The sequence below is a fragment of the Capra hircus genome, chromosome 7, assembly GCF_001704415.2.
Source record: "Capra hircus breed San Clemente chromosome 7, ASM170441v1, whole genome shotgun sequence".
In the NCBI taxonomy this organism is placed as follows: domain Eukaryota; kingdom Metazoa; phylum Chordata; class Mammalia; order Artiodactyla; family Bovidae; genus Capra; species Capra hircus.
Genome location: NC_030814.1, coordinates 1503548 through 1524188, shown reverse-complemented (window position 1 = coordinate 1524188; position 20641 = coordinate 1503548). Strand labels below are relative to the sequence as shown.

Here is a 20641-nt window from a genome sequence, read left to right as displayed (position 1 = left end):
GGCAGGTATGCCCCACGGCACCTCTGGGGTCATAAGGAGCGCGTAGCTTGCGTCTTATCGCTTGTGGTCACCAGCATCTTTTTCACTTTCCCCAGATGCTATTCCTTTTCTGCTCGGGGTCCACTCTGACATGTCTGTGGTGCCCTACTCCCAGGAATCGTCTGAGTCTCTCTCGTCGGCTCTCCATGACACGTCTCTGTCACAGCCATGTACACGTTACATGCGTTTACTTGTACCTGAGTTTAGAGTAATAGTCACCTAGAGGTCACGTCTTCCCTGGTGGTTCAGAGGTTGAAGCGTCTGCCTCCGATGCGGGAGACCCGGGTTCGATCCCTGGGTCGGGAAGACCCCCTGGAGAAGGAAATGGCAATCCACTCCAGTACTCTTGCCTGGAGAATCCCATGGACAGAGGAGCCTGGTAGGCTACAGTCCACGGGGTCGCAAAAAGTTGGACACAACTGAGTGACTTCACTTAGCCACTTAGAGGTAATCCCTGCTGTAGAATGATACTGTAAGTCAGCAGTTTCCTTCTTCCTCAAGAAACCCTAAAATATCTAATCATGGTTTCCTAGTTTCAACCCCAAGATGGTAGCAATTAATCTCATTATTAATAGCAATCGTGGAGAAGGCAGTGATTTCCCACTTTTTGGAGACACAGTCTCTTTTGGGCTTTTGCTGTTGCTGCTGCTAAGTCGCTTCAGTCGTGTCCGACTCTGTGTGACCCCATAGACGGCAGCCCACCAGGCTCCCTGGTCCCTGGGATTCTCCAGGCAGGAACACTGGAGTGGGTTGCCATTGCCTTCTCCAATGTAGGAAAGTGAAAACTGAAAGTGAAGTCGCTCAGCGGTGTCTGACTCTTCGAGACCCCATGGACTGCAGCCCACCAGGCTCCTCCGTCCGTGGCATTTCCAGGCAAGAGCACTGGAGCGGGGTGCCATTGCAGAATCCCAGAAGGACGAGGGGAGCCCCGTTTAATACAGGGAGAGTGCAGTTTGTTCCAACCACCCTGACGGTGTGCAGAGACAGTCAGCGGCCAGGTTTTAAACATTCAGACCGGTGGTTGTTCGGCATCATGCCACATAAACATACGGGTGCTAGCCGGCACTACTGAAGCGCTGGGCCACCCCGTCCGGGGCTCCGCGTGTCGCCGTGGCCTCTGCTCTCCGCATTGAGGAGGGCTCTCTGCTGCCGCCTCGTGGTGAGTGAAGGCATGGCGGCAGTTAGGACTAAGGGCTGTTTGGGTAAACTGGGTAATTTAATCTTGGGACAATTAATTCGTGGGGGCCTCAGTTTCTTCTTTTATAAATGGCACGTTGAATTGATTATAAGAGTCTGTAAATATAGAGCTGTCTAATTGGCAAGAAATATGCTCCGCATTCTGTGAATAACTTTGCAAGAAGCCTTGCGTTTTTGGCTTTTAGAAGCCAAAAGCTTCTGCGAAGCTTCCATTTTGACTTCCAAAGTACTTCCTGACTCACAGGTTTAGGTGACTTATAAGGAATTCCATGTCATGCTTATGAGTTAATACACTCTTATAGTCTTTCTGTCCCAAGGCTTAGGGGTACCTTTTTTTTTTTTTTTTCAGACACAATAAGGGCATGAGGGTAATTGAAAGCTTTTGCCCTCAACCAACAAAACAGGCTTTAATCAAAAAGTTGGGTGCGGAGCTCCCTCCTCGGAAGGTGAATAATCAGGCCTGAGCTGGGGTGTGGATAGGGACGACCAGAGTGGAAATTATCTCTGCTGCTACCTGGGAGAGCAAATTGTTTCATTGACTTTGTTTCGACATAGTTCTTGTTCTGCCTTGGAGGGGTTTTTCTTATTTGCACTTTTTAAAAAGACTGGATTTGATGATCTGTGAGGAAGGAGGCAAAGGCCTTTGACGAGCACAGCTTCTGTCTTGCTGGAGGCATAGCAAATTTTTGCCATTGTACCTTTTAATTATAGTGGAGACTTACACGGCCTCCCAAGCCAAAGCCAGCTATGGCCTTTCAGAAAGCAGGCAAGGGTGTAGGCAGGAAAACACAGACGTCTCCGCCTTCCCAGAGACGGGAGCCTGAGACGCTTGCATCAGGAGGAACTGCTTGAGCGCTGTCCCCGTTCAGGTTTTAGCTTTTTTGGGGACCGGAAGAGACAGCAAGTCCTTCTTGTGAGACTTTCTGAGGACACACAGGGCTTGGACAAAGCTCTTTTTACAACTTAGTCGCCCCATGCAGCAAAATGCCTTGCCTGGTGTTAGGTAAGATGTAAGGAGTCTCAAAGTCAAAAGGAACTGCGTTATTCAGCTGCTTTCATTTACTCTGAAGACACTCGACTATATAGGTTATGCATGAATTTCTCCCATTTGCAGGAATAAAGCGCGGTAACCAAAAGTCATCAATGTTTTATAAACTGTGACTAATCTCTTACAGAGTCTCAGCCTCTCTCTTCAGAATTGTTTCTGTTGGCTGATAATTAGTTGCTATTTTACGGTACTATTATTTTTTAAAAAGTCAGTTGAGACTGTGCCACACTGTGGGGCTCAGGACTGATGGGGTTGTTAGGAGAGCCTGCTCTCCCAAGCCTTTCAATTGCTTTGAAATATTTGGCTTGAAAATGGAAACAGAGAAATCTGAAGCTCTGCCTTCCAGAAGCGGCAGTGTGGTGCATTTCCAGGGTCCTCTTGGCGTCTACTGAGCTGTTGCCACCCAAAATAGTGGCGGGCTCATCAGTGTTCAGCAAATCATGATCACAGATGTGGCCAGGGCAAGCCTGGCCAGTGTGTGTTTGTTTAATCATGCATCATTTAGTACAAGGATGACTCTGGGATGTTTTGGCAAATTAATTTGTATTGCACTTCCGAGCAGGGAGCGAGCAGCTGGGCTGCAGCCCGTGGAGCTGCCAGGCTCTGTCTGCTGATAAAGTCGCTGCCGCCGCCGCCTCCTATGAAAGCGTGAACCGAACCACAGAGCACGGGGACTTAGGTCACTCCCCTCTGGGATTTGGGTGGAAGCTGTCAGTCCATTTGTGGTTCCAAGCATTCCTGTTGCACTTTGTCAGCAACTCCAGGGCAGCAACCAAGCCACCATTTCCAAAAGACTCATTCATTCCCTACAGTTTGACAACCAGCCACAATGCCACCGTCTTTGAAATTTGATTACCTCTGTCCTCCTAGATATTTGCACCATTCATTTGTAACTTGCTCCCTCATCCCTGCATGATATGTGGTATAACCATCATGCAAGGGTTTACGTGGCCTGGGTATTTTGTAGGTGTTGATTGAAAAAGATGACAAGTTTGCTCTTCTCAGGAAGCGTCGCCTGGGAAGGAAGGAGAGGGGCCGTGTGCTAATGTGCACAGAAGCGCATTAGAAATCCCTCCCAATGTTCCTCATTCTAGCGGCCTCTGCACCAGCGGCTGCTGCTGCCCCCCAAACTCGTCGTCATTAAATCTCATCTTCCAGCTGCATCGTACCCCAATGGCCAGCACACACGAGCCGCTAGTTTTTAATTCTTCTAAACCATTTCCCCCTCTTTGTTAGGCTGCCATTCAATACTTTAAAGAAAACTGGGCATATGTATTTTTGATGCAAAACCTCTTTTCTTTGAATTTTTTTTTGCCAGTTCTGCCTTCTAACCACTGCTGGAGCTCTGTAGGAGCTATCCTACTCCTCTGCTTGGAGGGCAGAGGAGAGGGAGAAGCCACGAAGCTTTCTTTAGCAGGAGAAAAGAAAGCCTGGGGATACACATATTTCAATAAGCTTTTAATGGCAACAGTCTTATCTCTGGGTAGACATGATCTCATTCTACAAATCTGTAGGAAAATCATCCTGTTTTCTGCTTCTCGGAGAGCTCCAGGCCGTCAGGGGTGGTGGAGGCCTGGAGTTAGTTTCAGGTATTTTGTAATGGAAATGTGTCTCCCCAGACCTTGCAAAGCTGACGTTAACAAAGACATTTAGAAAAAACAGTCTTTTCATATCATTGAATGCTAAAATATAATTTTTAAATATTTTGAGTGATAAATACTTCTATGACTTTCTTCATGTATAAGAGTTTAGCATTTTAATTTATACGTCAAGCCCATGTGTTTGGTTATTTGGTGGCTGAATGGTTTCAAGGCTTCTATGGTTATTGGAAAGGCGGACAGGCCGCTGTTTCATGGTCTGAGTGCCCCCAGCAACTTTTGTGATGATGATAGCTAATCTGTATGGAGAAGCTGATGTGTGCTAGGTATGTTTGGGAACTTTGTGTGTTAGTATCCATAGTGACCTCATTAGCAGGCACTCCGATTTCCATCCTGCGCTTAAGGAGACAGGCGCAGAGACGCTGACTGATAAGACGGGCTCGGGGCCAAGTCGCCTGGATGTGCCGAGCACAGCCGGTGCCTGGCTGTGTCGCCTTTAATGATTGGCCAAAGAGCGCTTAGCCCGGGGCTGCCTTCAGCGGGCCGTCGGCCAGCTCGCCACCTCTGCTCAACATTTATCTCTATTAGAAACCCAGATTGGAGAGTTGCCACCGGCTTCTGATGTCAGATAGTGTGGCGTGCAGAGACACGTTAATAAATGAGGATAGGAGACAGAATCGCAGCTTTTGGCCTGTCTGCGGCAGACAGACTACGGACCTGAGGGCACCCAGCTTCTGAACAAATGAAAGGCGTTTCTGAAGAACCGTGGCTAGCAGTTTTCAAATCCAAGCATCTGCTCTTTCGTGCCCAGGACTGTGCTGGGCAGACATAATAGAAAGCACAGAAGCAGCAGAGAAAGCCTGTTATCCGTCGTAGCGCCACCTGCAGTTTGCCGGGGAGACGCGCCAGCAGCTGGCAGTCGCAGGCCGTGCGGGTGTGTGAGCGCGGCTCACGGTGTGCTGCGCAGATAACGAGTGCCGGGGGCTTCGTGCTGCACAGAGGAGAGTGGACCTCACACAAAGGAAACCGCGGCTGCTGCAGCAGCCTCTTCACCCACGAGCCCTGGGAGTTAGAAAGTGCCGTCCTGTGCTTACCATCTCCACAGCCCTGAAATACAGCATGGCTCCCAGCCCTGAGTTAAACATTGGCCGGTGACACTGTTCTGCGTTGACTATTGATTCACAGGGGAGCAGGTGAGGACTGGATCAGCGCTGAAAGGTACAGGGTGACCCCTGCAAGTGTCGCTTGCTGGGAGGTTGAGGTCTTTGCTCTTCACCGGCCCTGTAGTGTCCCGGGACAAGGCGTGGGCCTGAGGGCTCACTCAGTGCAGAAACAGACGAGGCTCTTCTGTGTCAGGCTCTCTGCTAGCTTTCTAAAGACATTTCAGATGCTCGGAAGGCAAAGCACAGCACTCGGTGTAGGGAAATCTGCGTTTACAATACCAGCTCTCTCCTTAAGTTATACTGAGCCAGAATAGAAGTCAACTTCCTTTCCTTGGCTCCAACTTCTCATTTGTGAATGAGGAACTGGCTGCATCTGTGGGTCATAAGCTGCTCCCTGGAGGCCTGAGGTTTCTTCCTCAGGGTAGCGGGAAGAGAGGTTCTCAACAAGGGGCAGTTTCCTCCCCCTCATTCCCAGAGGACGTTTTGGTTTTGTCTGAGGAGTGTTTGCTGCTGGCATCTATCTGCTGGGTGGAGACCTAGGTGCTGCTAGGCATTCTGCTGTGTAAGAGGCAGCTCCCGTAACTGAGAATCGTGTGCCTGCAATGCCAGCAGCACCCAGGCTGAGAGCCTTGCCATGTGTGAGCCTGAACCTCTGACCCAGTCACACCAATGAACCATTTTTACTGGTGCCCAGTAACACCATTTTTACTGGATGTAGCAGATACAGATTTGCCAGCCGATAAAGAAACGTGCAGACTTGGATTTTCTTATTTCCTGTGATGGAGCTTAGCGTGTATCGTCTTTCCCCCACACTGGTTCCCAGTTGATTCAGAGTTTTCACTAAGGTATTTCAAGGTTCTGCTCCTTTCTGTCTTTCTCTTCCTCTCCGAATCCACCTCTGGGCCTGAAAAGCACCCTAGAATTGGAAGTGGATGTCTAGTTCCTTGCCCCCGCTGATCCTACACTCTTGTCTGCCCCCACTGTTTAGATTCCACATATGAGTGATATCAGATAGAATTTGTCTTTCTCTATCTGACTTATTTCACTAAGCGTAACACTCTCTAGATCCCTCCACGTTGCTGCAAATGGCAATATTTAAGATTTAGTTTGTTTAGAGTCGTTCACAGCAAAGTTGCGAGTGGGGACAGAGAGTTCCTTACACCGCCTGCCTTCTGCATGCATAGCCGCTGCTCTTAGAAGCGTCCTCCACCAGAGTCGGGCGTTTCTTAACCCTAATGAGCCTCACTGACCCAGCTTGGTCACCCAGAGTCTGCAGTTTAGCTTGGGGTTTGCTCTTGGTGCCTGTTTGGATTTGGGCAGCGCACAGTGACACGAACCTATGACCACAGTGTCATGCAGAGTGTCTCCGCTGCCCACCAAGCCCTCTGGGTCCCCCCAGTCACCCCTCCCTCCCCGTGAGCCATGGTGTCATGCAGAGTGTCTCCGCTGCCCACCAAGCCCTCTGTGTCCCCCCTGGTCGCCCCTCCCTCCCCGTGAGCCACGGTGTCATGCAGAGTGTCTCCGCTGCCCACCAAGCCCTCTGGGTCCCACCTGGCCTCCCCCCTCCCCGTGAGCCCCTGCAGCCGCTCATCTTTCACTGGCGCTGGAGGTTTGCCTTTTCCAGAATGTCACACACTGTGTATTGTTTTCAGGTCAGCTTCTCTCACTAAATAATGTTCGTTTATAAGCCTTCTCCACGTCTTTTCAGGGCCCGATAGCTCGGTTCTTTTCGTACTGAATGGGGAAGAACCCGCCAGCCAGTGCAGCAGGCATAAGAGATGTGGGTTTGGTCTCTGGGTCAGGAAGCTCCCCTGGAGGAGGGCACGGCAACCCACTGCAGTATTCTGGCCTAGAGGATCCCATGAACAGAGGAGCCTGGCGGGCTACGGTTCACAGGGTCACGAAGAGGTGGACGCGTCTGTGTTTGTCTGGTCATCTCCTGGAGGCTATCCTGATTGCTTCCGCGCCGGCAGCGGTGAGTAAGGTTGCTGTGCGCATCTGTGTGCAGGTTTCCGCGTGAACTCCAGTCAACGCTTGCCATTACTGTTCATCTGCTGCCCTCCCCGACCCGCTGTAACCCGAGGCCTCGCGGTGTCCGCAGAGGCATGCTCCAGTCATAACCAAACTCACGCTTTGCTTTGCTTCTTCAGCTACTTGTGTTCCCTTTTGAGGTTCACTGGAGACTTTGTACTTGCTCCCTAACTCCTCTGGGGTACAGAGCCCCAGGCTGGGACTCTGACACGCTCTCTGCCTACACCTGCCCGGCCAGAGGTTCTGTTCACAATTCTGCCCGGTCCTACTATGGAGGGGGAGGCTTTTCTGTAAGGCTTCTTGCCTCCCCTAAGGGGGGTCTGAGAAGGGGGTACATTTCTCTCTGGCTCTGAGACCACCCTCCTAAACCTCTCTAGACTTTTCTTTGTAAAGACTCCCACCAGCAACTCTCTCTACTGTTGTCCCCTGGACTAGCCACGCCTCCTCCCAGCGGGTTGAAATTCATCTCCTTTTAAGAGCAGAAAATGATATCTACATATTCTGGCACTGTTTTTCTAACCTTACTGTATATAGTATAAAATTAGTGCTCTGATTTTTATCAAAGCTGCCGTTTCAGTAAATGCTTTTTTCTTTCAAAGTCTTTTCTCTTAAAATAGAAAAATCGTCATTTAAGCTAATGACTCTGCTATGAATTTCAAAACCCCTAAGTATAAGAATTGACTTCTTTGTAACCCAGTGGTGTCTGGCTTCCTGTAATGACGTGGAATGCCACGGATTCAATAGGTAGTGAGTTTCGTGATTAATTGTTATAATTTCAGTGTGCTTTAAAAATGTGATCTGCTGCTTAAAAATGAGAGAAGAAAAGAAAGGAGGAAGGGAGGGTGGGAAGCGGGGAGGGAAGAGTAGAGGAGGGCGAAAGCCCTGAGCTGGCGGTCTCGCTTCCTCTTCTTCCACTGAGAGGCGATCTGTGCGCGAGAAAGGCCTGGGCCCCGTCCACGCCCGGCGTGCTCCTGTGTAATATCCCCATACAGGGGCCAGGGGGGAGAACGGCCTCTGCAGTTCACACAAGGAAGCAAGGATATCCGCAAGCAACTGTCCCCTTTTAGACTCATGTCAACAGGAAGACAAGGTTGGATAACTGGAAACATTTTACATGGACATTCGGCTAAATGCTATTCATTTATTAAGCCAGTCTGGAGTACCAGCACTCAGTATGTGAGCAAATTGGGAAAACTCAGCAGTGGCCACAGGACTGGAAAAGGTCAGTTTTCATTCCAATCCCAAAGAAAGGCAATGCCAAAGAATGCTCAAACTACCGCACAATTGCACTCATCTCACATGCTAGTAAAGTAATGCTTAAAATTCTCCAAGCCAGGCTTCAGCAATACGCGAACCATGAACTCCCTGATGTTCAAGCTGGTTTTAGAAAAGGCAGAGGAACCAGAGATCAAATTGTCAACATCCATTGGATTATCAAAAAAGCAAGAGAGTTCCAGAAAAACATCTATTTCTGCTTTATTGACTATGCCAAAGCTTTTGACTGTGTGGATCACAATAAACTGTGGAGAATTCTTCAAGAGATGGGAATACCACACCACCTGACCTACCTCCTGAGAAATCTGTATGCGGGTCAAGAAGCAACAGTTAGAACTGGACATGGAACAACAGACTGGTTCCAAATCAGGAAAGGAGTACGTCAAGGCTTTATATTGTCACTCTACTTGTTTAACTTGAATGCAGAGTACATCATGAGAAATGCTGGGCTGGATGAAGCACAAGCTGGAATCAAGATTGCCGGGAGAAATATCAATAACCTCAGATATGCAGATGACACCACCCTTATGGCAGAAAGTGAAGAGGAACTAAAGAGCCTCTTGATGAAAGTGAAAGAAGAGAGTGAGAAATCTGGCTTAAAACTCAACATTCAGAAAACGAAGATCATGGCATCTGGTCCCATCACTTCATGGCAAATAGATGGGGAAACAATGGAAACAGTGAGAGATTGTATTTTCTTGGGCTCCAAAATCACTGCAGATGGTGATTGCAGCCATGAAATTAAAAGACGCTTGCTCCTTGGAAGGAAAGTTATGACCAACCTAGACAGCATATTAAAAAATAGAGACATTGCTTTGCCAAGAAAGTTCCATGTAGTCAAAGCTATGGTTTTTCCAGTAGTCATGTATGGATGTGAGAGTTGGACTATAAAGAAAGCTGAGCACTGAAGAATTGATGCTTTTGAACTGTGGTATTGGAGAAGACTCTTGAGAGTCCCTTGGACAGCAAGGAGCTCCAACCAGTCCATCCTAAAGGAGATCAGTCCTGAACATTCATTGGAAGGACTGATATTGAAGCTGAACCTCCAATACTTTGGCCACCTTATGTGAAGCGCTGACTCATTTGAAAAGACCCTGATGCTGGGAAAGATTGAGGGCAGAAGGAGAAGCAGGGGACAGAGGATGAGATGGTTGGGTGGCAACGGTACTTGATGGACATGAGTTTGAGTGAACTCCTGGAGTTGGTGATGGACAGGGAGGCCTGGCGTGCTGCAGTCCGTGGGGTCACAGAGTCGGACACGACTGAACGAGTGAACTGACAGTAGTAGCGTGTTTGTCTCTGAACGCCTACTCTAAAGAGGAAACATGCTTCCTAAATGGGAAACGTAATCTGTGCTCCCAGTCTAGGGACTGGGAAATCGTCTGCCTGCCCTCTTTCTCTCGCACTCTCTTGTTCTCTTCCCTGAACCTCTCTTTTCATTATCTATCTGTCTAATCTTTAGTATAGACAATAGTTTCTGCTCTTTTATTTAGGAGACTAAAATTTAAATCCCTAATGGCAGGGCAACGATTTATTTGTTGAAAAGCATTGCGTGGCATTGATTCATTCAAAGAATATTTATTGAATGGATAGTGTGTGGATAAAACCGTTGACCTAGTCTCATATCTAGAAGGAGGAGGGCAGGGCAACCCACTCCAGTGTTCTTGCCTGGAGAATCCCACGGACAGAGGAGCCTGGCGGGTTACAGTCCACGGGGTCACAAAGAGTCGGACACGACTGCGTGACTCAGCACAGCGCCTGGAAGACTAGATCCTAGTCCTGCTTGGATTATTAATTTGTGATATGATTGCAAAAGAGTCACTTCATCTTGAAATGGCTGAGTTACTTCATCTTTAACACTGAGGGCTGATTCTATGCTTCTATTTTAATGGTTAGAAATATATATCTTTTTCTCCCTGGGTGTATACAAGATTTTTAGAATCTAATGTGCATGTAAATGTAAGGCATATTTTTAATGCTTGAAACTGTCTGTGATTAAATACTCAAACAGTTCTGTTTCACCGTTGTCATCTTTTTTTTAGTGAGCATTCTCTGATAAACTGCACAGCAAATAGAAATTACTGATCTAATGAATGAGAGCCACTAGCAACCCAAGAACTAAAATCCGTTTTGATTACAAATAAGCCTTCTGTATTTCAGATAAATTTACTATACCATGTAAATTTTTATTCAAAGCAGTCTGACAAATGAGTCACTTCAGCTGAAAACAAAGTTTAAAGCCAATCTATTCTTCCTTTCCTTTCCATTTAATTCTGTGAGTTTGGGCAAAATTTAATCAATGCAGGGTCATGTTGAAAGCTAACACATTCATCCGATGGGTCAGCTTTCTGATTAAAGAGGGAGCATTGAACTTTTCGTCAGGACAGCGTTCTGGGAAATGTAGCTTTCTGTCATGTTGCATCTGCTCCTGCAGTCATTTGGTATGAAATCCATTCATTTAAAGGAAGGTGTAGGTAATTAGATTTCAGCTCAAAGCTTTGCTGTCTGGTGGGGACTAACATTTTAAATTAAGGGGACTTTTGGAAGGATGCATTTATATGGGGGTTACTACAGGGTCCAAAGGAAAAAACCTGCCATCACTAAACCTCCTGGCATGCTTCCAAAATGCTTCCCTGGACGTTCTCTGTCGTGTTAATGCCCGTATTTCTTCCTCTTCTTGTCAGTGGGACTATCCGGCTACTGATGTTGAAAGAGTCTCTGGGTTCACATGTTCACATTGACCTTTGAATTAGAGTGACTTCTAACTCTGCTATCAGCTGACTGAGTAACTAACTTTTCCTAAAGTTCTAGTTTAAGGTAAGGCTTTCCTTGCATTCTAGTCTCCAGACTGGACATGTGCCCGTAGTTAAAAGCGTGCTTGCTCACCCGTGGATGCCAGGCAGAGAGGATAAAGGGGTGCAGGACTGAGCTTGCTAGAGCTCGCATTCCTGCCTTTCCCTTCGTCTGATAGATTGCTGTCATTCTGGCCCCACGGCTGGCTCTACGTTGCGTAGTTACGGAAGGCTGGATACGGCGTTCACATACCCTCTCTTCCCTCGCCAAGGTGTCTGATGAAGACGGTGGTGGACTGAAGCTGTTTCTGTGGCCGTTAGTCAGTGAGTGTTAAAAGACTGGTTTAGAGATTTCTGCAAACATGATAAGCCAGGGCATTTGTCCTTTAAAAGTTCACAAGGCTCTAAGATGAAGAGATATATAAAAAGAACTGTTGTGTCCCACTGTCATCTGAAATCTCACTTATAGAAGAGAGTCTGTGTGTGATTGTATATGGTCTTTCTGTTATGGCAGATTCAATAGGCCCCTGTCCTCTAGCTGCTGTAGGTGAGGACTGTGATTCTCCGTTGACAGAGGCTCTGCTTTCCATATTCTGTCCATCAGGAGATCTCTTAACGTTCCAGCATGGAAAGCGAACACAGTCAAGAATCGTCTTTTGAACTAATGAGATCAGATCTACAGAAAAATCTGACCGCAATTGTTTATTCTTTCTAAATGTTCATTTATTCAGAAAAAGCACAGAAGAGAGTTTATGGGTCATTTCACGCTTATCAGGATCTGTTTAATAAAAAGAGGCAGTTGGAGCTGCGTATTTTCAGTTGTGTGAAAGGAAATTAATAAGAGATGGAGAGAATCACAGCTTCCATGGAAGGTGTCTTGCAATACAGGCAAGACTGTCTCTCGCTGGAGTTTACGCAGCCAGAGATAGCCGCTGATTGCCTTGTGCTTTTGTGCAGACACCTGGTACAGGGCAGCCAAACGGGGATGTATCAAAGCACCATCCACCCCCACAGGTCACGGGACTCGAATACCTTGTATTCATGTAGCACCTGGCCCCAGGGAACTCACAGGGCTGACACGCATTGCTCCCAGATTACGTTTCTCAGGCCCCTGCAGCGGCCGGGTGACCGCTGTGCAAATTCCGCCGTGGCCGTGTCCTTCCCGCGTGGAAACAGAACGGCATGTGGGAATCCAGCCTGACGTTTGAACTCCAAGTGCAGGGCTGCCTGATGGATTAGGGGCAAAGAGGTCTGGGCTGGCTGGAAAAGGCTCTGTCTCCAGGGTACCATTAGGTGTAAAACTCGGTTCAATAATAGAGTAGTCGTGGCTGATAATATTTTTTAAAATGACTAGGCATTATTGATCCTTATTAAGAAATAAAGTAAGAGGCCAGTTATCAAGAGAAAGATGGTCTGAACCGTTGATCCAGGCTGACCACCGTGCACTTCCTGGGTGTCGGTGACCCCTCACGACAGTACGAGAACGATGCGTCTTTAAATCTTTGTCATACCGCAGCTCTGCGTGTGTGAGAAAGCCGGAACAGAGTTGGAGAAATCTGTGGTCCAGGGGCATCAGACACGTCCAGGCTCTCTGGGAACTGGCAGGCCTCCCAGTGGAGCGATTTAACACATTTATTGAGGGCAGGGGAATATACCTCTACATCAAAGGGATGTATATTCGGTCTTTCTCAGCATATTTTCTAGATGTGAATGTTGATGTTTTCCCTGGTTGTACTATGAAGTATGGGGTCCTCTGAACTCAGGAAAAATGTGCCCATGATTTCCACATAGCAGTAATGTCTCCCATTTAGATAGCTATTTATAACAGACTAATGGCGTTGAAAACAGGCGCTCCTACCTGCCCTTCCTCTTGATGACTTTCTGGTACGTGAGCTAAGGGCGGTGATTCCTTCTCTTCTGTCATCAGCCTGGCCTGTTATTTATAGGTAGGATGATAATCTTATTTTCATAAGTGAGAAACGCCAACAAAATCTTCATGATCAAACCCAGTTGGGATACTGATTACCGTGTTAATAACTTGCCAATGTATTGTCATCACCACCAGAGGAAGGGGAGACGTGTGCACCTTTGGGTCATCGAGATAAACGTAGGGACGCTTCAGCTCCTTTCCTTCCACGCTCAGACTGAATGAGGACACGCTGGGTCCAAGCCTTTGGACTGAGAGGCGCTGGCTGCTGCGACTCCTGCCTGAGCTCCAGGGTTTTAGTGGAAACCCCTGCAGTGTTCTGCCTGCTTCACTCCCCATAGGGAGAGGAGGGTGCACGGGGCCACGGGGACGTGTCCACTTAAACCTACTCTCCTCTAACAATAGAGTTACCGACAACCTGATGCCGATTGGCCCCAAAGCCACCGCCAACGATTTCGTGTGCACTTTTACCGGATTTCTCTAAGTCTGAAGACAAGGCACAGCTGCCTCAGGGGTGTGTGGATGGGGCTTAGATCTCTGGGTCCCGTGCCCCGGGTCTGCTTCTTCGTCCTTTGCCGTGTGATGAGTGGGAGAGTGGAAGGGGGTGCCCTGTGAGCTGGGGGCCTCTCTCTAGCACTGAGCTGCTAGCCCTGACCTGCACCCTGCAAAGACCAGGTGTAGGTCTGTGCAGACACGTGCCAGGTGGTATCATCACCTCTGCTGTTTCTGCCAGTGCCTCCCCACAGTGGATGCTAAGCTTCTGGCTCTAAGAATAGTTTTACTTTTTCTTGACTTCTACAAAGCACTGCCTTTCTGCCTTTTTGTTCAAACCCAAAGGCCATCCTCAGACAACATCATACTTTTTGCAATCTTCTCAAACCTTGTAGGGACAAAGAATGCCAAAGGCAGCTCACGTATACCCAGTTGTGAATGTGACTTTGGTAGTGATGGTCTGCATGAGTGGACAAGGCAGTCAGACGCCAGTGGGCACGGTTCTAACGCTCCGGGTGAACATATGTTTCGGGCTTGTGTGTAACCAATTGCTTCCCCTGCCCCCGAGTCTGCTTTATCCCTTCCTTCCCTGTCTCCAGCAGTGACCCCTTTTCTCCCTCTGTGGCAAGTGTGGGCCTGGCAAGGTCCCAAATGAGCAAGACTTGGAGTTAAGTAGGCAGAGTAGCTGTCGTGGGATTAGCAGGCTGAGTGTAATTTCAGAGAAGCTGGCCGAGTCTCTTCTCGTCCCAGCCTGATACCCCTCCTGGTCTAGAGCTTAGGAGACGGGGGAACAGCCAAGGAACAAGGAACAGGAGACATGGAGAACTTGAGAAGAGGGAGGGGGCGTCAGCAAGGAGGCGACCCGCACGGAAGGGCTATGTCAACCATCTTGGCCTTTTATATAATTTTAATTGAGGAGCATCTCGGCAAAATGAATAGCTGCTTGCAAACTGTATCATGGGCATTTGGAATCATTTCTTAGGCTGGATCTGCAAAGCGAGATTAAATCAGTCAGAGGATATTAATATTTTAAGTCACTCGATGCCTAATGTCAAACTGTAATCTGCAGTGCTTCCAGAAGTGAGGAGAGTCCCTACTTTATTGAATCTTTGCCAATATTAGCAATAATTGCCAGTATTAGCAATTATTTTTTTCTTATTATTTACAAAATTCTTTGCCTACTAGCCAAAACATTGTCTTACTGTTAAAATTCCATTTTTCACTGTTATTAGTGATTCAAATCGTCTGTTGCCTTGTGTTCTCCTTTGAAGACTGTTCAAGGCTTGTGCTCGTGTGTGTATTAGAATCTTACCATTTTGGTTAGGTAAGGCCTCCTTTAAGAGGCCAATGGCACAGCTAACGTGTGTACATTCCAAGTGTCATACCATAGCGAAAGGTGCGCGATGGCGAGGCACCCAAGGGCGCGGCGTGCGTGCGAGCAGCCGTCAGCGTGACGCGTCTTAAACTCCGTGAAGCTGTTTCGTATGTCACCCGTGCACTCGCTTTCCCTTTTCAGCTTTAAAAATTTTGTTTGAGATCTTGCAGTGCTTAAGTGATTTAGCATGGGAATAAAGCTGATTTTGCCCCATTGAAAGACTATTTTAAAACTCTGGTCACTTAAAATTCAACCAGAAGATGCCGTTGGTCATGAGTTGAATCTTAACTGTAGCTAATTCTAACATGTTTTCAAATCAGCCAAATCTATTTTTAAAAAATATAAATGCTGATTTCAGACTCATATGAGACTCACAGTGATTTTCTTAACAGAAGAACAGTATCAAAGAGTTTCTGCTCCTTTGAGAAATTACAGAGAGATGCGAAGAGGGGAGGAAGTGTGTGCGAGGGTTTTCCCTTCGTTCCCAGAGACGCCTAGGAACGGAACGGCCATGCCAGTCAGAGCCCCCTGCTATGGAACACTGACGCCTTCTTTTCCTTCTTTTCCGGACTGAGTTATTTCTAAGCAAGTTCTCACTTTGAAAGAATAGCATGCATTTCATGAGTGAAGGATGGGAGGTCGTCATAAAATGTACTTGCCTTTCAAACTACATCAAGCTTAGTGTTTTCTGGATGGTTCAAGAGGTGGCTTTTTTCATTCATTTATTCACCTGTTCAGTTGGTACTTACTGAGCTGCATGCTTGAGGCATTAAGCTGGGTATGGGGGATGTAAGAACGAACCACTGTGGACCCTGCCTCACAAGCAGTGTGGCTGAGTGGGAATGACGTGTCACCTTCTTCCATGGACATGATCTGAGGGGCAAGCGAGAAACACGTGTGAGTTTACTGGAGGGCCCCAGGTGTCCGGCGTGGGGAGGGTGGTCAAGTAGTCCTGCCTGGACCAGGCGTTCCAGTGACGCTCGCATGTCCATGCGCTGGGGCGGCTGCAGCGGCTACCCTGCCACAGCAGGCCTTCCCTGGCGGGCAGCCAGGCTCTGCCCCCGCAGGGGACCCCTCCACGTCTGATGCAGCACGAGCTGTTTGCAGGCGGCCCACACGCTTTTCCTGCTTTCCATTGGGGCACCGTTTCTCACCCGTTGAGTAGGAACTGACGGCACTGAATTAGAGGTCCTGTCTGTCCTCTTAACTAAATTTGGCATGTGGTGACTGTAGCCATGAAATTAAAAGACACTTGCTCCTGGGAAGAAAAGCTATGACCAACCTCAGTTCAGTTCAGTTCAGTCGCTCGGTCGTGTCCGACTCTTTGCGACCCCATGAATCGCAGCATGCCAGGCCTCCCTGTCCATCACCAACTCCCGGAGTTCACTAGACAGCATATTAAAAAGCAGAGACATTACTTTGCCGACTAAGGTCCGTCTAGTCAAGGCTATGGTTTTTCCTGTGTCATGTGTGGATGTGAGAGTTGGACTGTGAAGAAAGCTGAGCGCCGAAGAATTGATGCTTTTGAACTGAGGTGTTGGAGAAGACTCTCGAGAGTCCCTTGGACTGCAAGGAGATCCAACCAGTCCATTCTGAAGGAGATCAGCCCTGGGATTTCTTTGGAAGGAATGATGCTAAAGCTGAAACTCCAGTACTCTGGCCACTTCATGCAAAGAGTTGACTCAATGGAAAAGACCCTGATGCTGGGAGGGATTGGGGGCAGGAGGAGAAGGGGACGACAGAGGATGAGATGGCTGGATGGCATCACTGACTCGATGGACGTGAGTCTGAGTGGACTCCGGGAGTTGGTGATGGGCAGGGAGGCCTGGCGTGCTGCGGTTCATGGGGTTGCAGAGAGTCGGACACGACTGAGCGACTGAGCTGAACTGAGTTAGAGGTCCTGTCTGTCCTCGTAACTGAATTTGGCACATGCTAAACCTCTGCTGTTTGGCTGCTGGGTCGTGTCTGACCCCTGTGACTCCGTGGACTTGACGCACCAGGCTCTCCTGTCCGGGGATTTCCCAGGAAGGGCCCTGGAGTGTGGCCGCTTCCCTGTCCCCTGGGCCCTCTAGAATCTGGGTCTGAAGCAGCGACGGGGCTCATCTCACTGGGTCGTCACTGCAGAGTGTGTCTCTGGCCGGGAGCCCCTTTCACTTCCGAGCCTAGCTCTCTAGCCTCCCCGAGGTCATTCTTCAGAGTCCTCACCTTGGGTCAGTTGGGTGAGTCGGGCTCTGGGGCTGCGTGGACGTCCATGCCTTCCAGTTGCAGACCGTGTCCGACCCTCTGCCCTCTGCCCTGTCCGCGAGGCTGGCCTGAGTGAATGGCGGCAGCAGGCTTCCCTGTCGTCGGCCTGCTGCCCGTGTCTCGGCGGAGGGGCGTCGCCGCTGGTGGCCCGAGGCAGGAGGAGAGTGAGGTCCCGCGTCCTGGCCCCTTCTTGGTGGAAGTCCGCGTTGGCTGCTGCGTCTCTGCAGGGCTGGGCAGCTGCCAGGCTGATCCCACACGGCCCTAGCATTCACAGAGGGGACTGGTGGAGACGGGCGAGACCCCGAGGAGCTGCAAGGGGTCAGGCAGGAGCGAGGCTGGGAAGCTTCCCCTTCCGTATTTCCCGGAACTTCTCTAACGATGAGCTGTCCACAGAGAGATGAAGAAAGCAGCCTCATCTGCAGTCGCACCAGAAAGAATAAGATCCTCACGAATAAAACCGCAAGGAGGCGAAAGAGCAGGACAGCAGGCATGGCCGTGGAAGACACTGCACGTGGTGAGGCAAGCTGGTCACTGAAGGGCGGACGGTGCACGGATCCCCGTGTGAGTTATCTAAAACGGCCAGCCTCACGGGGACACTGCAGAATCGTGAGGGCTGAGGGCGGAAAGGAAGCGAAACCTCAGCTTTGCACACCGAGCGATTGCTCGAGCTCTGCTAGGTAACGCTGCGTCTGTAGCCGTCAGTACTCACCAGGCACTTGACATTTTAGAAGAGTAGCTTATAAGTGCTCTTACTGTGAAAGTAAACAAAAGTTTGCAGATGAACAATAAATATATTTCATTATCTGAGGAAAAACTACCTGTAGAGGACATTATTGGGATAAGTGGCAATCTCAAATACAGATAGTGAATTATATGACAATATTGTATCCAAATTAGATTTCCCGACTTTAATTATTACAAGGCGCTTATGTAACAGAATGTCCTTGGTCTTGACAATCGCATATTGAAGTACTTTGAGGTAACATGTATGGCTTGTGCAATTTCCGCTCAAAGGGCAAATGATTCAGAAAAAAAATGTACGAGGATGTGTTCACAGACAAAAACAAAGTCATAAATAACATGAAAGGTTAGCACTTGCTGATTATGGTTGAAAGTTACATTAGAATTCTTTATGCCATTCATGTAGACTCATCCATTTTCTTAAAGTTAAATCGAAATCTAAAAGTTACATTAAAAAGAAGTATACTTCCAGAAAAAGCACAGATGACCCTGTCATTGTCTGTCATTGGTAGCCTGGGAAGTAAACGTGGAGAGCAAGCAAGGAATGGATTTTTCAGGTGTTTGAGCAACTCTGCTGAAATATAACCAGAGAAGACTGAATTCATGGAATTGAGTGTGCTCATTTGGAATTCAGAATCTAATGTTTTGGCTACAACACTAGGGTCCAGGCATGTCTAGTTTAATGAACGGGCTGATCTGAAGCTGTCCCCAAGGCTGGCTTACAGTGACAAAGGTGAAGTGCTAGCTCTGCTCTTTCCAGCGTCCCGAAGACGTAGGAGTCTGAGGCTGAAGGAAGTGGGGATGTTGGAATGGATTTCTTGTGTGACCTGCTCAGCCTCTCCCAGTCACACACTCTGCAGTGACGTGGCAGGCACCCTCTTCACTGAGGCATTAGGAAATCACTGGTGGGGGGCACACACCATCCTTGAAGGCCTGGGAGTTGCTAACTCTCTGTAGTCCATGTATAATAACATAGGGAAACTTCAGTGAAAATTTTTTTTTGTCTCAACAGGAATGATATCACCTGGAGTTGTAGAGAGCAGGTGGTCATGCAATTACTACAATTAAAATCATGTGTAAAATGGTTGTTAGGAGACGTCTGACCTGCAGGAATTGCTGGCAGTGGCTCCTCAGAAATGCAATAGGGGGCAGCCTAATAAAATCCTTCTTGAAATACATGGGCAAACACAAATTTTAGTTTGGCTGGGTTGAGAACAATATTGGATTGCTATAAGTGGGATCTATCCGTTTCCTTACAGGGCACAGCCCCAGGTTCCCTTGAGTTAAGAGGAGGGAAGGCCTCTGAGGAGTGGCTGTGCAGCAAGCCCACGTGCATTCTCCAGCTCCCCCAGAAGTCATTTACCAGGGTGACCGTGCATGGGAGAGAATGGAACTCAGCTTTTCTGGGGTTTATTGCGTGCCGGCTCTGAACTTAAAATGATCCCCAGAACAGTAAAACAATACTGGTGTTCACTAGTCATTGAGACCTTATAGAGCTCAGATCATACGGAGTCCTGGAGAGTGTCTGTCTCAAGGTGCGTCCAGTAAGAACACAAACCCATGTTGTTCGGTCCCTAAGTCTTGTCCAACTCTTTGCCACCCCATGGACTGCCACACGCCAGGCTTCCCCCGCCTCCACCATCTCTTCGAGTTTACTCAACTCATGTCCATTGAGTTGGTGACGCCATCCAACCATCTCATCCTCTGTCATCCCCTTCTCCTCCCGCCTTCTATCTTTCCCAGCATCAGAGTCTTTTATCCCCCAGTTGTAAAAGTTGTTAAGTCACTTCAGTCATGTCTGACTCTTTGTGACTCCATGGGCTGTAGCCTGCCAAGATCCTCTGTCCATGGAATTCTCCTGGCAAGCACATTGGAGTGGGTTGCCATTTTCTCCTCCAGGGGATCTTCCCGACCCAGGGATTGAACTCACGTTTCTTCTGATTCCTGCCTTGACAGGTGGGTTCTTTACCATTAGCACCACCTGGGAAGCCCCTAGAGTATGCTTATATGGAAGTCTCATTTCCAATAGTACGCTTCAGTTCAGTTCAGTCGCTCAGTCGTGTCCGACTCTTTGCGACCCCGTGAATTGCAGCACGCCAGGCCGCCCTGTCCATCACCATCTCCCAGAGTTCACTCAGACTCACGTCCATTGAGTCCATGATGCCATCCAGCCATCTCATCCTCTGTCGTCCCCTTCTCCTCCTGCCCCCAATCCCTCCCAGCATCAGAGTCTTTTCTAATGAGTCAACTCTTTGCATGAGGTGGCCAGAGTACTGGAGTTTCAGCTTCAGCATCACTCCTTCCAAAGAAATCCCAGGGCTGATCTCCTTCAGAATGGACTGGTTGGATCTCCTTGCAGTCCAAGGGACTTGAAAGAGTCTTCTCCAACACCACAGTTCAAATGCATCAATTCTTCGGTGCTCAGCCTTCTTCCCAGTCCAACTCTCACATCCATACATGACCACAGGAAAAACCATAGCCTTGACTAGACGGACCTTAGTTGGCAAAGTAATGTCCCTGCTTTTGAATATGCTATCTAGGTTGGTCATAACTTTTCTTCCAAGGAGTAGGCGGCTTTTAATCTCATGGCTGCAGTCACCATCTGCGGTGATTTTGGAGCCCCCCAAAATAAAGTCTGGCACTGTTTCCACTGTTTCCCCATCTATTTGCCATGAAGTGATGGGACCGGATGCCATGATCTTCGTTTTCTGAATGTTGA

At 48.4% G+C, this 20641-nt stretch overlaps 1 long non-coding RNA gene across 2 annotated transcripts in view; it reads left to right on the top strand.

Annotated features, from left to right (window-relative positions):
* LOC106502376 overlaps window positions 4601-20641 on the top strand; it is an 83680-nt gene continuing 67639 nt past the window's right edge. The window contains exon 1 of one of the 2 annotated variants that reach the window (XR_001918257.1): window positions 4601-5075. This is a non-coding gene — a long non-coding RNA (uncharacterized LOC106502376). Of the gene's footprint in view, window positions 5076-6895; window positions 7021-20641 lie in introns of those variants that run through there. The other variant, XR_001918258.1, reaches the window with a different exon arrangement.